This window comes from Anabrus simplex, chromosome 8 (assembly GCF_040414725.1).
Source record: "Anabrus simplex isolate iqAnaSimp1 chromosome 8, ASM4041472v1, whole genome shotgun sequence".
Lineage (NCBI taxonomy): Eukaryota > Metazoa > Arthropoda > Insecta > Orthoptera > Tettigoniidae > Anabrus > Anabrus simplex.
In genome coordinates this window covers 47241499-47264947 of record NC_090272.1, presented here as the reverse complement: position 1 = coordinate 47264947, position 23449 = coordinate 47241499, and the positions used below count along the sequence as shown (strand labels likewise).

The following is a 23449-nucleotide window of genomic DNA, read 5'->3' as shown; positions in this document are numbered from 1 at the left end:
GAAGAGGCCAGGAGGGAAGCAAGAAAACTGCAGCACAACCACATCCTCCAACAATTCTGTGCAATCTGTGTGGTCACTTATTCCATGCTATAATTGGCCTGTTCAACCATCGAAAGTACATCCACAAACAGAAGTGAATTTATTGAAAGAAGTTGATTACTCGGAAACGAGTTAGAGCCGACGACGACAAAGTATAGGAACAGTACTGGAGCAATCTAACAGAAGAATTTTCACTGCAAATTGAAGTTTATTTACTACCCAACTGCAGACTATTCTCCATCATCTTCATTCACACCCGAGGAATTGCAACAGTCAGTTAACCGCCGGGTGCATATGATCGTTTTTGGTCTCATCATTAACGTTCAAAAGACCAAAGTCCTGACGCAACCTTTACCAGGCACAACCCTTCCACACTTCATCTCCATCTCAGATACTCCACTGGAGCAAGTAGACCATTTTTTGTACGTGATTATCAGTTCTTGTATTTTCACCGAACATTTATACTTGTAATTTAATTACAGTATCTTGGTATTGAACAGTTTGCACTTTAGAAATACGGTTGTGTTTATTCCTGCGCGTTTGTGGAAAATTGGCAATGTAGCATCAGACATCGAAGCCCGCGAATTCGGAAGCCATTTAACGTTAGTGTATTTTAAGTTCCTGTGTTATACTTGAGAAAATCGGCAAAATGAAACGAATAAAGCCACACAAATTGATGGGAGTAAGAAACAGTTGTACGCTTTCGGATTTCTTCGTGAATAGGGCCCGTAAATATAAAGCCGGCTTTACATTTACGAGCAACTCTTATACGAGTGGGCTATTCGGACTGGCTCGGATAAGAAATCGTAAATGTAAACGATGATTCGTGCGAACTCGTAGCCCGTATGCGAATAGCAATCAAAGTAGAGAGGCTTCCGACTTGCATCCGAGTTCGACTGTTTTAAAAATGGCTGAGACTAAATATTGCATGATATCTGGTGAAAATCTGGAGGAGTTCATTGATACTACAATGCGGAGTGCCTGTGCAGTGCGAGAAATAAGGCCTATGAAGGTATAGCGGAAATGTTAAACATAACTACGGATCTAGTTTAAAAATCAACAATTTTGGAATAAACAAGGAAATAGTTGAGGCTTATATATGTGTCAAGAATTCTAATGATTTGTAGCTATCTCCGGTAGCTAAAAGTCTCAGTCACTGCCAGTTGCAGCTGAGAACTAATACAACTTCTTAACTGAGTATTTTCTTTGGAGATATGAGGAGCAACCTGGAAAACATGAATTACTAATAATATGCCACTCTTCAGCATATCGGTACCGGTATTATAAAAGTCATTTCCTCCATTTACCAAAATGTACTAAAATCCATCCTTAAGAAGTTTCTATAACCATCTCCTCCCTCGTTTAATAAATAAACAAACCGGTAAATGTTCCTGTATTCCAAAAACGGATCTTTTCTTCAAGGATTATTTAACCCAAACGCTTCTGACTTTATTAGCTTCTTTCTGTTGTCTTGTTTTGAAACACAACAGCAAGATACCAGCCAGAGCAAGACGTTTTCGTCCGATTGGAGCCATATTGGAAACTGTACTCTTATACGAGTAGGCACCATACATGTAAACGCGTTTCCTACTCGGATACGAGCGCTCGTATACGAGTTACTCGTAAATGTAAAGCCGGCTTAACACAAAGTGATACAGAAGCGAGTGAATGTGAGAAAACACTTAATGGAAGTGCCGATTGTAGTGTTTAGGGCGACAATGACCAGCGTGAAATTTAGTGTGTTCAAGACAATGATAGGTCAAACATTAAAAAAATACGTCGAAATTTCCGTTTTCAGGCAAACTGAAATTTCAGCACTTTTAGCTAAGTGTGTAAAGAAAATGAATGCTAATATGTTACAGCATATGAATGCATTGTTCATGGCATCTTATATTGCAAAGAATAACAGACCCTACACTGATTTTGAAGGTTTGGTTACATTGTTAAGCAAGTTGAATGTTGTTGATTCAGAGAAGTATGTGAATGATACACAACGCAGAGAATCGTAGCTTGAATTACTACCGTGGCTGCGCAATGACGAAATGCAGTAACTTTCGTAGTATTGCCGACAAAAATTCTTAAGCTGTGTCCGGATTTTCAGGACCGTTTAAACTGGAAACGTTTAAAACATACGAAAAATCCTATCCCCACTCGAAGTGTCAGGTGGCTGAAAAAAAAAAAAAAAAAAAAAAAAAAAGGCATAACAGCCCCAGAGGGCCTTGGCCTACCAAGCGACCGCTGCTCAGCCCGGAGGCCTGCAGATGTGTCGTGTGGTCATCACTTCGAATCCCTAATCTGGCCGGGAATCGAACCCGGGGCAGACACGCTACCTCTACACTGCGGAGCCGGCAGGAGGCTGAAAGTTTCATGAAAAATCTCGAATGTGCACTTTTAGCGAAGTGCATAAAGGAAATTAATGCTAATATGTTACAGCATATGAATGCATTGTTCATGGCATCTTATCATATTGCGAAAAATAACAGGCCCTATACTGATTTTGAAGGTTTGGTTGCATTGTTAAGCAAGTTGAATGTTACCGATTCAGAGAATTTATTTCATACATTGCCTCAGATCTTCGTGAAGATTTTAGTCTATATGTGGCATTAAGGAAAGTTCATGTCAGTATCTTACTCGATGGATCAACAGATAAATCTGATGTGGAGAACAAATCAGAAAGCATCATATTCCGCTTGCGTGCTGTAATTGCGTCCTTACGCAAGTGCGTCCCAAAATGTTAACGAAAACACGAAAAGATAAAAGTGGCATTCACAACAGTTAATAATATAGTTTTTCAACATGCTCTAAAAGTTAAACGCGCTATTTTGTTTAACAGTCAAAAATGTCCGTGAACATTGTTGGTTAACGGTGTTTATTAACAAATTTAACGAAAATTTGTTTGCGCGGATGCACCTGTAGTCTCACACACATGCTGTTCAGGCTCTGTGATAGGCTACCTCAACCGAGTATGCAACTGATCCGTACAATAATTTAATTATGATTTTAATTATTATTTCGACGTCCCATTTTACTCTACCAAATAACAAAGGACCCTCTGTTGGGCTATCTATAAGCGAGTTAATTAAATACCAGATATATATGCTAACATACGACTAATGTAAAGGGGTTGAGCCCGTGATCCTAGGATCTGGAGGCTGGCACTACCACTGATACACAAGAGCCAATGACTTTATATGTGCAGCAATTTTTCATTTGGATCCCGTTAAACAAGGTATCCGATTTATTCGATAATATTTCTACATTAAAGTTACACGCAAACATAACCGTTTTATCTAAGATGAGTGATCCTTTAAATCTGAAAGGATTTCATTGAGAAACTTAACATTCTTTAATTCTAAGACTAGTATTCTGAAATTATTTTTCAGTTATAATTAACATGCATCATTTTAAAAATATTGCGTCGGCGAATCATCTTGATGTAAAAATAATTTTATTAGAAATTATACTTTGTTATACTTGTCTATGAAAAAGGAAACGTGTTGGCGTGATTTTGAAATTAAAGATTATTTCGGGAGGGGGGTGGGGGGGGGGGAATTTCTAAATAGGCCCGGATTTCTTGTCAGTGATCATGTTCCTTTGTTTTAGACTAGAACTCCCCTTCCCCACTGATGCCGAGAGCAGCTCAATTTAGCTTTGCGTGTTAACAGTGTGGTTAAAAGTGCACATAAACGTATTTAGGGAGTTACCGAATTTTTCGTATTTTCGGTTATATGGATGGGATCCAGTCCCGTTAGAGCCAAATAAAAGCGGGTTCTACCGTTAGCTTAAATTAGTCGACAAAATGTTTATTCTATTCCGCAATCGTAAACACCGAGGCAAGTTCCAAGGCCAATTACACTTATTTACAAGTAGCATGGAACTGAACCGATTCTGCAATATCATGGGGGTGATACGCTATATAATTTCTATACTCCAACAAATTAGAATACAGGAATATGCAAACGCGGTACTTAGGTTTGCAAACTTTTCCCGAGCAAATTTCATGGAGTACACTCGCATGGCCTGTACATATTTATTAAAATTACTAATTAAAAACAAGTATTAAGTAGAGATGAACGGTTCCACTTTCATTCTAAATAGTGTGCGTGTTCCAACAAGTAACAAGTTCGTGGAATCCCCTCGTCAGCGGCGGGAGATTTTAGTTCCTTGAACTACCGGCGCCGCAAGCTAGCTAACAATGGAGCCACACACGTCACGGGATATTCCCTCTTCTCACGTACTTAATGCTGAGTAATGATCTGCAGACAGAGCTACGATCAGACCAGTTTCACAACGTACTGAATGTATATCACGATTATGCTAAGCAGCGGGCGTAAATTCAACTAGGAAGACCTTTGTAACCTCTTCAAATCTAAGCTCGATTTTTGCTACGTCTGCATGCAACATACATCAGTAAAGAAGCAAGCATGCAAGCTTTTAGTTTTACGTCACTGTTGATATCGTGATCAAAGCCGTGGGACCTTCAGTTTTACATGGAATCCCTACCACGGGAAAGCAATCCTTTATTTAAAAATATCCGCATGCATTGGTCGGGATTCGAACCACGGCCACCTGGGTGAGAAGCCAGTGAGTCACTTGGCTATCATACTGCTGTAACCGTGAAGAATTTAAGGTTGACATCTAGAATTTAGTCTTCGGCATCAAAAATTCTAGCCTTAGTTGGATGTTGAAATGAAACCAGACTGTCTAGAAACTCTTGTAGAAAGGATAAGTATAAGATTCCCCATGATCAGCAATGAATACATACAGATCACGTTAAGTACAGTATACAGACAAAATACGCAATCAATAGGAGGTTTAAACAATACCTTAAAGTGTTAATGGTCGAGCTGTTAATCTAGGTTAGGGTTTTGCACCTGATCTCGTCAGGCGAGATCACACGTTGAAGTGTACAATAGTTGGAAGTGTGAAAATCACGTACAAAAAAGCAACCTAGAAGAAATAAGGAGCAATACTGATACTATCACCTAATCTGAGCCCCATACAGTAAGTTCAACGCCAAACTTATATTGTATGTTAAAATACACAATCTCTATAGGAACCAAAGCACCAAATTAACAGCTCTCTAAACGAAAATTCTTCGAGTTTCATCGCTTTTCTTTTTCGGATCTGCCAGTTCGGTGAGGATAATTACTGCGACAATCGTCATTAGGCGAAAGAAAATTCGTGCAGACATCAATTTCAAAAACTGAACTTGTCAGTTGCTTCAGTTTACGGCATTTTTACACGGACAGTATAAATCAAAAGTATGATCTCCAACCCATATCAGTGTGTCGACTTAAACGCCATGAAAGGCGGGAAAATGGCCTAGGCCTTACAATCTAACAATGTCGAAGTCTTAAAAAAGTGTGCGTTAATCATAGGCCAAGAAAACATTTAAAGAGACCGTCTAACAAGTGGATATGCCGAGGTTCCGTAATGGCTGCACGTTTCAAGCAGTAAGACAGTCCATGACCAATCCACCCTTAATGAAGAAACTTAACTACAGACAATTCCAAAATGCGGTTATTGAGTTGGTTCGAGGTCCGTTCAGATTACGTGCGAATAATTTAGGGGCTATTGATAGATAGCGCCCCGGTCTAGAAGGCCAGGAATAACAGCCCAAAAGATAGTCGCGATGACCACGCGGCACTTCGTTATTGGAGGCCTTCGGACTGAATAGTGGTCGCTTGTTAAGCCATGGGCCATTATGGTTGTAGCGCAAAGGGGCTTGATACATATAGGCAATGACCTTTTATTGCCCGGACGCCTTTTACCGTATTATTCTCACTTGTATGGTTAATACACTAGCATTAAAATCAAAACAGCAGGTACTTCACGCAGTCAGGTGTCCTCTGAATGACTCAATTCTCTAAAATTGGCACTTCGGCGGCAAATGTACAGTGTACTTACTACAAAAGTAATTTATTGAATGCATAAATGCCGCTAGACTGGCGGGCTGACTGCCTATGTGTGTTTGCGTCTATAAGTGTGATGGTGCGCTCTGGTGGGGGTCGTGATAATCCTCCCTTGCCGAAGCTATTGATCGAGGGCGGGAGGAGCTATTCTGGGCCATGCGCCGACGATACTGCGCTATACGTCATGAGGGAGGACGACCCTGCACACCTCCCTCAAACAGTGGTCGTCCCACCCAATACCGACCGATATAGAACACGCCGTCTGGACCACTAGGACAACTAAATAGGGCGCCATACACGAATTTGATATTGTATAGTAAGAAACATAGAACCACTGAACCATTTCATGTTCAACCTACATGCTCCAGAGTAGGTCAATCTATGCAACAGATAACTGCACATTTCTTGGACCGACACGTGCTTAAGGTCAGAAGGCGAATAGTCCATACAAAATGTCCTAAATACCTGCAGCACATCCACAAGTTAGCCATGAGACAATTACAGTAATAGAATGTAGTACGTGGGAAAATGTTAGTAATAAAATAAGGAACGAAATGCAAACTTTCTTCAGAGGCATAATGTCTACATGATATTCTATAATAAAGTAATAAAACTGCTAATGACGACACTGTAACAGTTATCCAACATGAAGCATTATATGGATGGGAAACCTGTATCAGTAGAGGCAGATCACTAAAGAGACAGAAAATCAAAAGTAAATCCTAAGGAAAATGTTCGGCCCAGGCTGCATCGAGGTAAACCGTATGAAAAAGAAATCGCATGAGCTATATCGGCATTCTGAAACTAAAATCTCTTATGTCAGAAAGAAAGCATTGAAATTTTCAACCTTGCCATCTCATTGAAAGTCAAGAACTGATCGAGACCTCCAGTACATCCGAGATAACAGGCAAAACTTAAAGAAATCTAGACACAATATTAGTCAATCACCAATTTGCAGAAAAACCTCAAACCAGAGCCAATGAAACACGAAGAAAAATAGCTTTACCAACAGATACTGGGAAAAGAAAAAAATTAATCAACTAATTAAGTTAAATCGTGCCCAGTTGGGCATAACGATGTAAAAATATTTATTCAGGCCGGAGGCAAATCTGATCCTCCACAGCTACGCCATCAGCTGTGATAGATGGCCCAGGCGACCCAGAAGAGAGAATTTGGAGCTAGATATTTTCCGTTGCTTTCATCAACGCCGTAGAATTGTCTATTACAAATCTCCCAAACCCACTTAAATACATGCACCATCTGACCCTATGAGTAACATTTTCGCATCATTCATAAAAGGGACTGGCAGCATAAGGAATGCCATTACAAACATAGCTCATACCTCAGTTACTTTCATATCGTCAAAGCCCAAGGATGACACAGAGAGGTCAATAAAAGTTGATTTGATCTTGTCCATTACAGATTATACAGTGTACTGGAAACACCAGGTCTAGCCAGGAACGGCATATTATTTACGAGACGTCCGAGTAGCCGAAACAATTCCTCGAAAGAGTCTATAAAAATAGTCATAAAGTAGGAATATACAAAAGTACAACACAGTCTAATGCCACCACGATAGAACGATCTTCTTAATGCCTGACAAAACGAGGGATATTAAATTTAGAGACAAATCGGGATATATTTAATTCACGATGGAACTTCGAAACTCTCAAACTGTGGTTTCAAGTAGTACACAGTCCATGTAAATCACCAAATCCCTTTCCAGATCAATGAATGTCAAAGTGAAATAGTGTGTGAAAGGGTAAGATCTGCCTCACGTTCAGTGTTCACTGAAGACAAAGTTATACCGTTCTATTAGCACGGCAATCGCATTTGAAAGCAAGTTATGAAACTGAAGGCAAGCTAAACAAACTCTTAACGTCAAATTAAATTAGTATGACAAATACATAAAATTTCATGAGATGAGGCAGTAAACAGTATTAGTGAAACGTGAATTCACTTTTAAAAAGCTGAGTATTTTTAGAAACGTACTTGAATTTTCTTAGTGGATACAACGCAACAGGTTCAGAGTACTAGAGCTTCCAGGCACAAATTAGCAAACAAACTATATACTAGCCTTAGTCGGCATTTGAATTTAAGTATATACAACGTACAATGCATTTTAAACTAGTATTACATGCATCACATACCGTAGATCATCGACTTCAATATTAAAAACAAGTCTAATATCCGAGCAAAGTTTGTCGAAATGAACTGTAGGTCTAGGTGAAGTATCACGCGCCGATATACCGGTAAGTGGGATTATAATCTGTTTATCGTATTCTCATTCAGATAAATTGCATCATACCTACGGGGATAGTATTACATTTAACGAATGTTAAAGTTTCGATTTCATGCAGTTAACATGTTAACGTACTAGCTGAGTGTAGAAGCGGTTATTGTTTCCCAGTGGAAGAACAAGATCACTAATATTAAGTCAAATAGCATTTAATTTACCTGTTGCTTGCTGTGGCGAATTCCAGCGGACGTAGAATCCTGAAATACCACCATGGAAGTACAAGTTAAGTTCGTCACTGATAGAAACTTAAAACAAGATATGGCACTCATCACATGCCAGCACCGCACTGGGTAGCAATCTCCTAAGCAAGACTCGGGAGAATAGCACAGACTCGAACACACTTCTAAACCGCCAACAGACCGGAGCACTACTGAAGCAGCCCTAATCGTTGCTAGCCGAGGCCGACCATTCCCCTCCCTCCCGCAACAAATCGCTCCCACTACCACGATGAGAATGCGCGAGGACTTACCAACCAGATAAAACTAAATGCCCTGCTATAAATAGAATCTGGCGAACAGCCAGAGTCAGTCTAAGAAATGCAAATCATTGAACACCATACTATTCGAGTCGCTTCTAGTAAACAGAGTAACTGTCCTTCCCAAATGGGTTTTCGTTAACTCTCGTTAACCGGTCAAACATATGTATACTAGCAATTACCCGCGGCTTCGCTCGCGTGGATTTTGTAATTTGATCAAAGTAATCGTTCCTCGGCATTGTACTAAGACGTTATCTGAAAATTCCTAAAGTATAAAAACTCACCCAAAAATTGAGTTTCATTTACCCCAGAAATTCTTTGTAAACCATGTTTGTGGTATTACCTTTTGGGGCTAAGACGAAAACGTACTTATATTATTTGTATTACGATCATCAAGGTGCAGTGAATATGTCTACCACCATCTTAAACATAGCATATCCACAAGATGATTTCGCAATATGTTACATTTTCCGCATTATCGAAAAACTACATGAACTTGCCAGGTGGGTTGGTAGCAATGTTTGACGTCAATGATTACGCGTCCTTGACGTAGACATTGCGTCACTGATAACCTATGACGTCACAGAGGTACCAACTTTTCCTTTCCTCCGGTTTCGTCGCGATCGATGGGCAAGTCGCGCGCCAATTCCACGTTATGACGTCAAAAATTCTCAATGCGACGGGAGGGAACGTGAGATTTTGCGTAAAACGACCAATCTTTCTATGAAGGTAATCACTGCTGCAACACAATTATACTGAGATAAGCGAAGCAGTTCGCTATTCGAAACAACAAGAAATGGTTTCTAAGGAATAGTCCCTTACGGCTTAGGCAATTATTTATCAATAGAAATAATAATGAAGGAAAAAAAATAAGCTAAAAGTGCCCATCAACCTAACAAGATTACGTGAAGGGAAATCACAAGTTCTCGTTAAAACATTCAGTTTAATATTATCATGAGTAATCATTTACCGATGACGAATGACTTAGAATACAGCCTTATTAAAATACGCATGAATAGAACATTCGTTTTCAATATAGTGTTTGCGCTTACTGGGTAGATGGGGTGGAAAAACTACTAAATGACAGGGAAATATGGTTTTTAACGTCGCGCTAGCACAATGAAGGTTTTCGGAGACGCAAGGATTGGGAAGGAAGCGGCCGTGTCTTAATATGGCAGGAAGGACTGAAATGTTAACAAAAGGGGAAATTAGAGGGATAATTTTGTGACTGATGGGAGCATATAAGAATAAAACCGTGAGACAAAATATGGAAAATCTATGAGGTTTATGTAATAAAGTTATGGAAGTGACAGACCTACTAAAAAAATATAAAGAAACAAAGAACAGAAATATGTAGATGGCAAGGAGAGAGGTTTGTTTGTTCAACCCTTGATATATAAATGACGTGATAAATGATAGTAGGGAGAGGGTGAAACGCGGTGCCGGCACATAGCCTAATCCTGTCGAATAGCATGAAGTGGTCTGCTCAAGGCTTAACGTCCCCATCCGACGGACGAATCACCATCAACAGCGTCATATGCCCTCACTCCATATGAGCACTGCGGAGAGGTTACGAATTTAATCCAGGCTTCTGGCACACAATCTAGTGATTAGAAATTGTATACCGCCACCTCCCCTACCCTGTCGACCAACATTCTGATGGCTAACGACGGTGTCACACCGTTTAGGCTTCAACGCCTTAACGATCACGGCCACCAGGCGGGCTAATGGGAAGGGCATAGGTAAAATGATGAACAGAATGGGACACACTAGGGAGAACAGCAAAACTATACATTATAAGCGGAATTCGGGAAAACAAATCTAAATATGAAAAAATAGAAGATCCATGCGGCTAATAGCGAGGTTATGCATGTGGAGATATCCTCTACTACCTAGACTATGAAACTTCTATCTAATCATTGAAGATACGTCCAAGAAGTTTCGATGGGATATACTGTATATTAGTAAATCATACTTAAATAATTTTGTAACATTTTCTTAGTTGAATTCTGTTTAATACTGTGCATTAATACTAACTGCATGTATTAATTATTACTATAAATCTCTAGTTGGTGGTCATCTGTTCCTAGAAGAGAAGAGCATGCATTAATTCATTTCATTCAATCGCAATAGTATTTAGTCTGGATGCTTCCGCGATAGAACTAAGCGCCTCCATAACTCTCTACCTGCAAAAATCACTAAATAGGTTTTTCTTTCTTTTTATGATTTTGCTTTAAGTCGCACCGACACAGATAGGTCTTATGGCGACAGAAGGATAGGAAAGAACTGGGAGTGAGAAGGAAGCGGCCATAGCCTTGAGGTACAGCCCCAGCATCTGCCTGGTGTGAAAATGGGAAACCACGTAAAACACCTTCAGGATTGCCGACAGTTTGGTTCGAACCCACTAGCTCCCGAATGCACTCATACTAGCGCGGCCCTAACCACACGGCCAACTCGGTCATAATATGAAATGAGTAATAAAGACGAACGTTCTAAATTAACACACACTAGGATAATCGGACTGAAAGAAGTTCCCTGGATAGAACGAAATAAACCCTTTATTAAGTACGACTAAATTGTGAGAGATTTCCAGGAAGGAATGTGTGGCGAAATGCGTACTTGTCCCTGTGGCAACCTCCTCATGGGGAAGTTGTATTAATAATAAATAACAGAGGGAAATGTCCTCTGCGGAGCCGGTGTATGGACTGGCATTTCCTTTCTTCCTTGCTAACGTAGAACAAGGATCGAACTCTGATTCACAAATTGTAGCATCGTAGTTTGTTTTTAAAACCGGGATGAAAATGGCTATTGCACATCTTAAGCAGATTGCAGGCTTAAGCAGATTTGATTCGAGCTGTCTTCCTATTATTTTATAGAGCAACTAGGAGTGACAAGTCACTAAAGAAATAAAAAAAAATAGTTTAACATATTAATTTCTCATTAAAACTGCAGCTGTGGTGAGCCATGCTTGCCAGCACCGTTGTGTAGAGGATAGCGGCTCTAATTCTTTCCGAAAATCTTTGTTTAGATTTCAACCTAGTTGTAAAGATTGGTACGAGATTCCTTCAACCTCGAGACTGAATGAAGAACTTCCTACTATGGGAGATAGAATTTGTCATGAAAGCTAAGCAATATAGCAGAAGTCATGCAGGTTATGCGACATGCCAAAATCAATTGGCCATCTGTCTGCGCAGTAGTGCACTGACAGTTTGTTACGTCTTGTCTGATTGGAAAAAACTCCAAAACTGAACTAAGATGAAAGTGTGGATATATATATATATATATATATATATATTTTTTTTTTTTTTTTTTTTTTTTTGCTAGTTTTACGTCGCACCGACACAGATAGGTCTTGTGGCGACGATGGGACTGGAAAGAGCTAGGAGTGGGAAGGAAGCGGCCGTGGCCTTAAGGTACAGCCCCAGCATTTGCCTGGTGTGAAAATGGGAAATCACAGAAAACCATTTTCAGGGCTGCCGACAGTGGGGTTCGAACCTACTATCTCCCGAATACTGGATACTGGCCGCACTTAAGCGACTGCAGCTATCGAGCTCGGTGAAAGTGTGGAATTAAACTTAAAAAAACTCATATATAAAAAATTAATATATTGGCGTTAGGTCTCTGAAGATCATGCGGCCAAAAGAGATATATATCAAATATACGAACACACTCATACGAATGTGCGAGAGAATGCGTTATTCTCAAACGCGAGAAATCCGCATCATTCCCATGGTGAAAGTGAATGTGATAGTAACCAAGAAGCAAGTTGCTCCGATTCCATCTACTTAACATGAATGTAGCGACTGTGTTGCGAAGGAAACTATTGCTTGAATGGAAAGAACAACCTAAACCCGCCTCAACTATAATCGTAAGAGAATAAGGGAGTCAGGTTCATCGAAAAATGAAGGCCTAAAACAGGCGTGAAACTAGCTCACGAACCTAATACGCTCGAGATCGGAAGTGAATAAGAGGTGAATACTGGAGGTCAGATAGGAAATATGAAAGGGGAAGCCATCTTGGACTCTGCTGCGAGCCCTATGTCACCCCTCTAAGCCCAAGTTGAAAATCAGTCGCGTAATTTACCTCCTAGTAACTGTCTATCGGCCTCTCAATCCTGAGGATCATGATCTGTGAAGATATTTCTTTGTACCCGTTTCCATCCTCCACGATCTTCTGCTATACAGTACGGGTATATTGTATGAACGATGTCTTTGTTACATGTTTTATGCCATCTGTCCAGCGTATAAGTAATCGCCCACGCTCCCTCTTTCCAGGCACGTTTCCCAAGATTATGTGCTTTTCAAGGCTTCCTTCTCCACGACGTATAATATGACCAAAAAATTGGAGAATCCTCTGTTGACATGTTGTCTATAACCTGGTACTGATGTTCAGCTCCTTGAGGATGGATTCGTTGATTCGAAATGCTGTCCAAGGAAGCATTCTTCTCCAGCACCACATCTCGAATGAGTTGATCTTATTTAAATCTGAACTATTTGTACAGATTTTAGAACAGCTGAGACGCTGATATTTTGCCGTACAGTTTTTATGTCAGTAATTTTACCGATACGAGGGTGGCGTATTTGAGCGCCTTCAAATACCACTGGCCTGAGCAAAGATCGAACCCGCCAATTTGGAACGGGAAGAGCGAGAGACTTTTTAAAAACAATCAGAAATGGAAACAATGAAACAGCAACTAAACTACATACTTTTAATCAAACAATGCAAATTGCGTATATTAGTCACTGCCTTATCACTCCAAGTATACAGTCTGATTTAAAATTGCAGAATACTGTGCAATTTTAATTAAGTTATTTGTTCAACTTCCGTTCCAGCCACGACCTGTCTTAACAGATCGCAGAGTGTCGGTATTTTATCGCTGAGATCACCCCCAACAACAGACGAGAAAAATAAGGAAGAAAAATTAGTCTGTGGCCCATTTGGGATCTCAGCAATATTATCAGCAGCTTATCTGGGTTTTCCAACTACCATGCAACAGGGAAAACTATTCAAATGTCTGTACTGGGTCTTTAGTTTGGTGAACTTTTGAAGTACAATTTACGAACTTCATGGGTGGACCAAAACTTAACATTGTTTCTTCGAACTTTTGGAGTGTGATCAGTCTTATAGTCGCTGCTAACATTTAAGATGAACTTATACAGATTTATACACTTTTCAGCCATTCTAATTTGCATCACCTTATATTGGATTTGTTTTTGGCAATGATCTGGCTCAACCTAAATGAGATTAATCGAAAACTTTTTTGGGGGGGAGGGGGTCTATCAACAACGGGGTATTAAGTTCCAACGGCTAATCAACGCATACGAAAGTGACTTTAAGGCACTTGCAAGCATATCCGTTAACAGCGAGTGAAGCAACAGATCAGCTCAGCAGTGATGGGTGGACGCTGCTAGTTTCGTTAATACCCGATAGCGCGCACTTTAGGAAGGAAAGGAAGGAAATTTTAATTTCCGTCTTTTATAAATGGAAAGAAAATATTACTTATAAAGGCTGTTCACAATCAACATATTTTAGAGTGAATGTATCAAGTTGAATCCTCAGCACGAAGGCTGACTGGAATCCCAACAGCTACAGCTGTGATATACAGTAGCTCAAAAAAGTATTCGTCTGTCGAGATATGCTACATATGAGGACGAGGAATCTAAGGGAATGATGATGAAAATTCACATATACTAGAATCCCTGATTATCATCTTGTGTAACATGTACATTGTAAGAAAAGCATAATTCTTCCATGTCCATATAACTAAAAAGCCATAAATTAAATCATTTTCACTTGCCCCCAAAAAGTATTGGTCTGACTTAACATAACGCAATTTTCTGGTCGTTCTTGAAAGTTTCAGTACTTGGTAGGTCCTCCTTTCCTCTTTATAATCTCAGCTAACCTATTTGGCATCGATCGTACCAACGTTTCCGTACTTTTCGTTGGTATGTTATTCCATTCGGTGAGTAAGGCTTCTTTCAGCTCAGCTTTGTTTGATATTGCATGCTTTCTCACGTTTTGCTCCAAATAGTGCCACAAATTCTGAATGGGGCTGATGTCTGAAGACTAGTGTAGTTTCCATCCAACGCGTTGTATTATATAACAGCCATAGCTTCGTATTCAGGGCTGTGTGTTTGGGGTCATTATCTTGCGTAAACGTATACTTTGCCGGGAGTCCCATTATTTGTACACTTGATGGAAGATTTATCTCGAGGATGTTAATGTATACTTTGTGATCCATAGTCCCTTCAATAAAGGCTAATTCACCTACACCATTCGCACTCATGCAACCCCACACATCAGGGAACTATCTCCATGTTTCACAGTAGCTGTCAGGTTCTTCTCTTCAAGTTCAGAATTCGTCCTCCACGCAGTCACTCGTCTGTCTGACCTGAAGAGAGTCAATTTACTCTCATCAGTAAAAACGACTGTCTTCCAATCCTCATAGTTGTCATTTCTGTGCACTTTAGCGTACGCAAATCTCTTCTTTCTGTTAGCCTTACTGATTTACGTCTTTGTACGGGCTGTTCTGCCCGCATATCCTCTTTCGCGAAGCACATTTCGGATGGTTTCAGATGGCACTTGCACTCCTACATCTTGTTGTAACGCAGCTTCTATCTTCGGCGCAATTAGCTGAGGATTTTGGGCCACTTTACGCACAATTTGCCGTTTGTCTTGTACTGATAACTTTGAGGGACGGCCACTTCGTTGTCAATTTTCTATTGTCTTTGTCCGTTTGTACCTGTACACGATATTTTTAACAGTTGTAACAGCTTTTCCAATAATTTCACTTATGCCCTTGAAAGATTTACCTTCCTGAAATAGTCGCACTACAATCCTTTCTTCCACGGTTGTTTCTTTCATTTTCCTTCCCATTGCTAGCTGAGCACGGAAACAATGCTGAATATTAATTTCCAACGTGTCAGCACAGGCACAATGAGCCAGATGCAGCAGACAGCACGATGTCACGATGATATTGTATACTAGACCAATACTTGTTTGGCGTGTAATGACGCATGCCGTTGTATTACGGGTCCGTTTGAAAACTGCGTGAATCTTCTTGGCGCTATATTCAACCTACTGATGTACTTGACTGTATTACATATCTGCATATGTACAATTCCATTATATGCACCATTATTTGTACCATACTGTTCCGTTCATACCACGGCTATGGGCAGACCAATACTTTTTTGAGCCACTGTATAGCCTAAGCGTGACTGAAGGAAAAAAAAAATGGGACCAGTATTTGATTAACCACGTATTTCAATGGTAAACACGGATTATTATTATTATTATTATTATTATTATTATTATTATTATTATTATTATTATTATTATTATTATTACACAGGAAATCTGTCACCATACATGGATACGCAACCAAACAATTTTATTTAACATAATACTAGAGCACGAGTATGAAATTCGCACTGAAGATTTTGTTTGAATCTAGGAGTAGATTAACCCTTGGTACAAGAAAGAACGTTGCAACTATTAAGAAAATAGCTATTTTTTTAGGACAAACACAGCGACAAGGGAGTGGGTACTCCGATAAGGGACGTCATGACGTTGAAGCGTCGGCGTAAACCCAGAGTAGGCGGAACATTTAATCCACGCTAAAAAGTAAAATGAAGATGCGGAGTGGGTGTTAGTTTCCCCCACAAGCTACTTTCTTGAACAGGCTTAGTGCTGTCGAACTTCCATAGTCACGAATTTTATTTCAAGAGAGACGGTATCAGGGATATATAGCAGCGAAACATATGAATGGAAGTTCACATACAATTTGGTGAGTAAAGTCATACCCTTCTAAAGGAAATGTTACCACACAGGAGAAAAAGTAAGAATAGCCGTAGTAGCAGTATATTGTCCCTTTAATAACCATGGACTTTAAGAAACGCAGCAGTGCACTGCGAAGTGCCAGTGAATCGGTACACACAGGTCTGTCGCATTCGAGCACTCAAACGACTGTGCAAGGATTAAATCCCATTATACTGAACATAGAAGGCGAGCTCCTCACCAAGTACTCTAGACAGTCACTTGAAAAAACATTCTGCAGTGTAGGCGAAGGCCGAAGGGAGTACGAGTTAACGAGAGTGAAAAAGCTTTATAATTATCAAGTCAGCTGGGGAATAACAAGATTGGCATTATGTAGAGGAAATCAAAGTCAACAAGAAAAACCAGGCTGCGTAAATTTTGCACCCATTGCTATGTAAGTACTTTTGGAGTTAGTGTCTTCAGTTTAAAAATTGACAGGCATATGTTCGTAGAAAATCGTATATCTTATCAAGCAAATTAAGTTAGTTGAACCCGTGGATTCCACAAAATGATCAATACGGCTTCTACTCACTTCAGTTGAAGATTTTTAGTTCGATAGTGGTTTAACGTCACACCAACAGAGAGTTTCCTGAACTGTGCATCGCGACCCCGAAGGGAGCCGCAGGATGCTTAACTGAGAGGGGAGATACTGTATTTGGGATTATAGCCTTATTTTCATCTTTACTTTTAAACAGTTCAATTGTTTACTTCTCATAAAAATAATTTACATCAATACTACTGTTTTACATAAGTATGCAGAATATAATCGTGTGAATTATTAAAAGACATAACCATAACCACTGCCGATTACCCATCACCGGCAAACCAAATTTCCATCACAACTTGCAGGAGCTGTTTCTGGCAGAAACAGTGCATTCCATAATCCATAAATAAAATCAGAACACACAATCTTGCAAATTTCTCCACATGTCAAATGGGGTTAACATAACCAAGCACACTCAGAAGCATGGAAGTAATGGAGTCCCACTTCCATTTCACAGGAGGGGGACTTTGAAACACCTTTGCGAACCAATATGAACACTATGGGGAGCTCTCAATATTAATGGGGCTTATGAAAGAAATTAAGTACACCTGGCTGAGTCAGGAAAGAGGATGCGTTTGTTTGTGTATATTCGGGTACGGGGAGATGAGGAAGCGATGGATTATAAAGCGTTCTGAACAGGTTAAGATGGGCGGAGTATGGGGAAGGACTGTTCATCAGGAATACGGATCATAGCTTATGTTAGGCACGTGAATGAGCGAATGATATGAGGTAGATTTAGCACTTGGAAGGAATTAGGAATAGAATTGTCAGTCTATTTACCATGTTAAGGTGCACATGAGGTTGAAGTTGACAAGTTGTATGAAGCACTGAATGACGTAGTCACGGTAAACAGCTAGGATAGGATAATGCTAACGAGGGATTTCAATGCAAAGGTGGTTGGTAAATGGAAGCTAATAGGAATGGGAAACGTCTACTAGACTTATTTACTAGTAGGTACGCATTCAGCAGTTACAAAACATTCTTCAAGCATAAGGCTATTCATCGCTACACATAGGAGGGTAGGGGCACCAGATACATAAGATACTACATCTCAACCGACACTGAATTCAGGAAGTCTGTTGGTGAGGCACAACTGGTGGGATTTCAGCAGGACATATCAGATCAGTTGGATTCAGGAGGCCAGTTAGATTGCATAGCCATAGATCTTTCCAAAGCCTTTGATAGAGTGGAACATGGAATATTATTAAAGAAATTGGACGTAAGGGTTATACGTTGGATAAGAACATTTCTGAATTCAAGGGTTCAGAAAGTCAAAGTAGGAAATAATATATCACAGGAAGAGAAATTTTTGAAGGGAATCGCACAGGGTAGTATAATCGGTCCATTACTTTTCTTAATATACACATATGATTTAGGGAACAATATAACATCAAAAATAAGGTTGTATGCAGATTATATAATTGTTCATAAGGAAATAAATAACATTGAGGATTGTTCAGAATTACAAAGGGACCTTGAGGGTATCCAACAATGGGTTGAAGAAAATAATATGAAGGTTAATGGAGGCAAATCAACTGTTACAACATTTACAAACAGGAGCTTTAAAACTGAATTTGAATGTACTTTGGATGAGGTAGTTATCCCAAAAGATGGCAAGTGCAAATACTTAGGTGTGAGATTTGAAAGTAATTTGCACTGGAAGGGTCATGTTGACATTGCTGGGAAAGCATACAGATCGTTACATGTCATGATGAGGCTACTTAAAGGATGCAACAAAGAATTAAAAGAAAAAAGTTACTTAAGTATGGTTCGTCCATTATTGGAATATGCAAACACTGTTTGGGATCCTCACCAAGAATACCGAATAAAAGAAATAGTGTGCAGAGGAAAGCAGCAAGATTTGTAACAGGGGATTTCAGGAGGAACAGTAGTGTATCAGAAATGTTAGAGGAACTTGGGTGGGAAACTTTAAGAGAAGGGGAAAAACTTGACTTATAGGATTATATAGAGCCTATACAGGAGAATAAGCATGGGGAGAAATCCGTGAGAAGCTTCAGTTGGAAAATAATTATATCGGCAGAACTGACCACAAGTATAAAATTAGAAGGAATTTTAGCAGAAGCGATTGGGGTAAATTTTCATTCATTGGGAAGGGCGTGAAGGAGTGGAACAGTTTACCAGGGGTAGTGTTTGATCCTTTTCCAAAATCTGTACAGATATTCAAGAAGAGAATGAACAGCAACAGGGAAAATAAATGAAAGGTTAGAGGGCATTCGACCAGTGCAGACTATTGTAAATAAAAAATGTGTGTGAAAAAAAATTCCTTCCCCTGGTCCATGGAGTTTGGACAGCTAAAGTAGGGGACTGCCTGTAGGGGTGAAGTACAGTGGGGACTTCGAGGACCCTGGGACCGCTACGGTAGCTATGAAGGCCCTCCAGGAACTCTGAAAAGTGATGGTAAAAGGGGCTCTAGTTAAGACGCAGCAGGTCGTCATGCTACTTAGATTCCAAAATGGAGGGAGGGGAGGGGGGAAGTAAATAAATGCATTGAAATTTTAATCTTATACCAGTTGCATAGTATTATTTGAAGTAATTCCACATACTGTATATGAGTTGACCATGTAAGTATAGGAGATATAAGTAGAATTCCGTAAACAATATAAATTTATTAAGGATGATCTGTGTGTTTAATAGAAAAAAATTGTCAGCGTAAATTGTATATTATTGTATTCTAGAGAAATTTTCTCTTGTTAATTTAAAATTTAGTTCTTGACAATGTATTTTAGTGTATCGTTTGCCACCGAGGAAGACACCTCATTTGCAAATAAAGAGATTTTGATTTGAATAACTGTATGTAGAGATGGGAAATAGCTAACTTCTTGGTTGAAGCTTGTAAACAAAGAAGGCGTATCAGATATGGCTCCAAACACGGGCCGATGCAAACAGTAAATTCTATGTAGATGAAAGAAACAATATGAAAAAGTAATTGTTAAACCCAAGTCGTAGTCATGGGAATATTTCAGGAATAATCTGGAAAGGCTAGGTCAATCCGGAGGTAAAAATGGAGAGTAATAAAGAATATTGAGAGTGAGGGGAAAAAATAAATTAAGTGTTTTGGGTAAATAATCGGATAGACGGAAGGAATATTTTGAAAATCTTCTCAACCCAGGGGTTCTAAAATAATGTGCTACATTCCCATGGGGTGATTAATGACCGAGATATTGATACTAACTCCATATTTTTAAATGGAACGGCACGAATACATACAGCTTGCCTAAAAGTACAACCGCGTAGAAGTTCAAATACGTAAGCATTTTCAAAATAGGACAGTTACTTTTTGAGATATCAATAAAAACCGCATTTGGGCTTTTGCATGCCCCATCAGACAGCGTGCAGCCGGCCAAGGACGTATAGGCACGCAAGCTGTTTCCTGGCATTGATTCCAGCTCCAGAATGGATACCAGGCATGTACTGTAAATTTATCGTACACATGTGTACATAACCCAGGTGTGCAACGTTATTGTATGATTGGCGAACTGTACTGTACTATCGATATGTATGAGATCGATGTGTGTAAGATCAGGGAGAAGAGAATTATTGTTTATGCTTTGGATGTAATGGCGACTGTCAATAAAGAGATTGTTCATTTCGTTTAAATCGCTAATTATTCAGTACACGAACACAACGGGGAAGGGAGATTAAAGTTTGTTTTGTTTTGTTGTGAAATCCATGTGTAACAGGTTGCGCTCAGTTTGGAGTCTTTCCCTACGGATGGAAATGGGAAGGATTTGGAAAGGAGGTCGGCCGTGGCCTATCTCCAAGGTACCAATCCGGTATTTGCCTGATGTTGAACATAGGACACCATGAAAATCACTTAAAGGTCGGGCGAGGCAGGACTCGAACCCGAATGCATGCAACTACATTATTCATTTGCTTTTTTTTTAGGAAATCTTCTGGTGTCCAGTGTTATGTTTATTAATCAATTCTCAAGTCAGTTATTTTATTCCTTTTAAAAACATCAACCCTCCCTGTCCTGTCATGAGTTTGCCTGTCATACACACTTTGCAAACCCATCACATCTGTACGATATGCTTACATGCCTTGTATCCATTCTGTGGCTGAAATCACACCCAGGAAACTGCTTGCGCGTCAATGTGTCCTTGCCCGACCGCACGCTGTCTGATGCAACATGCAAAACCACGCATGCTGTTTCTTATTAATCTCAAAAAGTAAATGTCCGATTTTGAAAATACTTTTATATTTGAACTTTCACGCAATTGAATGTTTAGGCCACCTGTATGAATTTGCGCCGTTCTATTTAAAAATATTGAGTTACTATCAGTATCTCTGTTATTAATCATCCCATGAGAATACGTAGCAGATTATTTTACAAGCCCCTGGGTATCATTTGGTGGTGAGGTGATGTGAGTGGAGGATGATAGGTTACCTACAGAATAATGGACTGTCATGGAGGATAAGTAGAGGGAGACGACGATGGTTCGACTTTTTTTTTTTTTTTTTTTTTTTTTTTTTTTTTTTTTTTTTTTCCCCTACAAGTTGCGTAACGTCGCACAGACACAGATAGGTCTTATGGCGGTTCTGTACGAGTTGCGCCGAGTAAAATTTGCGCCGTGGAGATTCCCCGCTGGTAGCAGAAGTGGTTTGACAGCTGTCTTAAGCATCTGCTACCTGCGCTGCACCGCAGGGGGTTATTTCCAAGTTCAAGGAATGTCTGAATATCTGTAGTACTGAGATTTTGAAATTAATATATATAAAAAATATTCACTCTTTTTTTTTGGCTAGTTGTTTTACGTCGCACCGACACAGATAGGTCTTACGGCGACGATGGGACAGGAAAGGGCTAGGAGTGGGAGGGAAGCGGCCGTGGCCTTAAGGTAGAGCCCCAGCATTTGCCTGGTGTGAAAATAGGAAACCACGGAAAACCATTACAGGGCTGCCGACAGTGGGGTTCGAACCTACTATCTTCCGAATACTGCATACTGGCCGCACTTAAGCGACTGCAGCTATCGAGCTCGGTATTCACTCTATCAATGTTGGTTTCTTGCACATTTAGAAAACCTGCATAGTATTTATATCAGTGGGTGAAATGTGTATAACTACGTAGTTTGACTTAATTTACAAACCAAGTGTGGAAACATGGAATCAGTCTTTCAGTCTTATGAAGAATATCCACAACCTGTTTGTAGCTAACTGACAGGGTCAGGAATATGATGAAGAATGAAATACCGCAAAAGGAAGAAAATACTGTCGAATGCGAGATCTGACGTGCTTTTGCGGACAAAGATTAATGGATGGCAAATGGCATGTAGCGAATTTGTTGAATAAAGAATGACCAGTGAAAACAGAAAAAAAATCTGTCTCACCCTACGTTTCCCCGACATGCACCCCTTATGAAGTGATAGGGCTCAAGAATGAACCATAGCTACTGCCAAGAAAGGAAATTGTGTGCCCTGGCGAGGCCTGTCGCATTCCCCTGGGTATAAAAGATTAATAAATGACAAATGAAATTGTTTCAAACAGTGATTCTGATATATGAAGAAATCAGAAATATTTTGAACGCCAGATTTGTCCAGCATAAACGCTATCTAAAGTGATCGTAGATTTAACCCCCGGAGCAGTGATGGGAAGCTTAACAATAACAGAAATTGCAGTTTTCCGTCGCAAATGTGCATTCTATCAGCGTTGTTTCATTCCATGTAGAATTCCCAAACAAGACCTCTAGTTCCTAGAATGATTAATGACTACGGCGCAACTTTTACTCGGCGCAACTCATACGACACCCTTATGGCGTCTAGGGGACAGGAAAGGGCTAGGAGTGGGAAGTGGCCGTGGCCTTAAGGTACAGCCCCAGCATTTGCCTAGTATGAAAATAAGAAACCACGGAAAAACCATCTTCAGGGCTGCCGACTACTGGATACTGGCCGCACTTAAGCGAATGCAGCTAACGGGCTCGGTGGTTCGACTGTTTAAGGATCTACAAATAATGAGGTATGGAAATGAATGAGGCCACAGAGCTAGTTCCAAGCAGAGAATTGTGGAGATGTTTAATAAATTCACAGATACTTACAGAATGAGCGGTTAAAGGCTGCACAACAGTCTATACTGAAGATATATGTATGAATGAATGAATGAATGTATATGTATGTACAGTATGTAGGCGTGTCAAATGGGGCAAGTACTTCCGTAACTTACGCCTCTGGTACGCAAGAGTTTAAGCACAGACGGCAACATACCCGTGTCTTCGTCGAACGTAGCACACTTTCTAATCACTATTTCGTCACGCCGAACAGATGGGCCGCGCAGCAGGCTTTGAACACCGGTACGACGTCAGCAACGCAAACATCACGTGCTTCCATTACTGTCCACTCCGAACCAGA

General features: G+C 40.0%; 1 protein-coding gene across 7 annotated transcripts in view; it reads right to left on the bottom strand.

Moving 5' to 3' along the window:
• Positions 1-23449, bottom strand: part of LOC136878734 (PRL-1 phosphatase) — a 364304-nt gene that overhangs the window by 35327 nt on the left and 305528 nt on the right. Inside the window, exon 1 of one of the 7 annotated variants that reach the window (XM_067152184.2) lies at positions 8412-8636. The exons of the other annotated variants lie outside the window; for them this stretch is intronic. The gene's annotated coding sequence lies outside the window, so the exon portion shown is untranslated. Of the gene's footprint in view, positions 1-8411; positions 8637-23449 lie in introns of those variants that run through there. 7 annotated transcript variants of the gene reach the window in all.